The sequence below is a fragment of the Cyprinodon variegatus genome, unplaced genomic scaffold (genome assembly GCF_000732505.1).
Source record: "Cyprinodon variegatus isolate N-32 unplaced genomic scaffold, C_variegatus-1.0 Scaffold447, whole genome shotgun sequence".
Taxonomy (NCBI): Eukaryota; Metazoa; Chordata; class Actinopteri; order Cyprinodontiformes; family Cyprinodontidae; genus Cyprinodon; species Cyprinodon variegatus.
This window is the reverse complement of record NW_015150900.1, coordinates 153804-155571: the sequence shown is the minus strand read 5'-3', so window position 1 is coordinate 155571 and position 1768 is coordinate 153804.

Genomic DNA, 1768 nt, shown 5'->3' with positions numbered 1-1768 from the left:
CAGCGTTTCCTGGAGAACAGCCTGAACACTGACAGGATGATTCCTGGAGAACAGGCTGAACGCTGACAGGATGATTCCTGGAGAACAGCCTGAACACTGACAGGATGTGAATGTTTGTGAAATGTTTCTTTGATCAGTTGTTTTGTTTTTGTTTGATCTTGTTTTAGGCTCATTCAGTCAGACACTGACCCTCCCTCCTCTAATCTGTTGAGGAAAACCAAATAATCTGCTGTGAACAATCAGGCTGTGAAACTTTTCCTCCATGTTCTGAACCGACCTGCTGGTTTAATGTTTGTTTTTAGCCTCTTTCTGTCTCTAAGTCACTTTAATTCGGCTCTAAAGGTTCAGTTTTACTCCCTGGTGGACCGAGGAGTCGTTTTAGGTTCAACTTTTAGTTTTAGGGAGACTTTTTTCAATTTGAGATGGGATCTAGTTTTATTTAGAAGAGTAACAGGATTCCTGCTTCATTTGTAGGAAGATTTCTTGACGGATCCATAAAAGCTGAATGGTGAACTGGTGGAGAAGCAGCTTTATTATCATCAGGAGCAGTTTTTATAATTTTACTCGAACCGTTTCAGTTGCCTGGAGATCCAGAAGAGCTGCTGATTTCCTTTTGTTTATATTTTATTTATCATGGTGACCAAAGTGATTCATGTCTGGTTGGATGATCTCTGTCCCCTCTCAGTCCACTGCTGGCAGCCATGTTTGCTTCTCCTCCATCCTGCTGCTCCTGATGTTCTGGTCTGCATGCAGCTCCCTTTAATAATGCAAATGATTCCAGGTCTGGTTCCTTGATTTAAAAGAAAAAGATGCGATGTGGTGAAACGCTGTAACATGCTGGTAACGTGTGATTGGTTTCTTTCCTGTTTGATGGTCAGATAACCAAACGGTTCTTGGTTCCTGGTTCTGTTCCTGCAGGAAGAAGTTTTATCTGAAAAGGGAACAGAGGCAGAATCAGAGCAGCTCCAGGATGATGTCTGATGTTTTCCTGTAAAGTTCGTTAAGCAGCATCAAAGGTGTTTCTCCTGCAGCAGCAAACAGTATCCGACTTTTAACTCCATCCTGGCGTCTGAACTGGAACCAGTCAGAGCTCAGTCAGTAGACTGGTTTGCTTCCGGTTCCTCCTCACAGCGGTGCAGCTCATGTCTTAAACATCTCCGTCCAGCACTCTGAATGATGCAGTCCACCTGTAGCCTTAAAGTTCATTCCTTCTTCTTTTAGCTCCGCCCACTGATTGTTTCAGCGCCATGACAGCGTCATTGGATCTGTATTTAAAGGTTATTTTTGTAAATGTGATGTAAAGCAGGGATGTGGGCTCAACATGAAGCCTAATATCTTCTGGGTTTCAAAGCGCTTCAGTTGTCAGAGCTGGTTTCAGCCTTAAACATGAATAAATTATTACAGTTCCTGCTCTATTTTCACTCCTTTTATATTAAACTAAACGCTTTTATCTATCCAGCATCTGTTGGTTTCTGAAAAATGTTTCTTTGCTGTTTTGATCGATGAAAAAAACTTTTAAGATGTTTTTTGGGATTCAGACAATAATAATAATTGGACCTTAAAAGAATTAATGTCCTTTTTTTTCCACATAAACACAAATTATTGTGAGATTCTAAGAAAAGCATAACTGGAAGAAGATTTAAACCCCATTTACTCTGATACCTTTAAATAGAATTCAGTTAAATGCATCTGATTACTGAAGTTTGAAGGAAAAGTCGCTCATATTCAGAATCCAAACTCCTGAAAGTTCTTTAAATCTGAAATGATT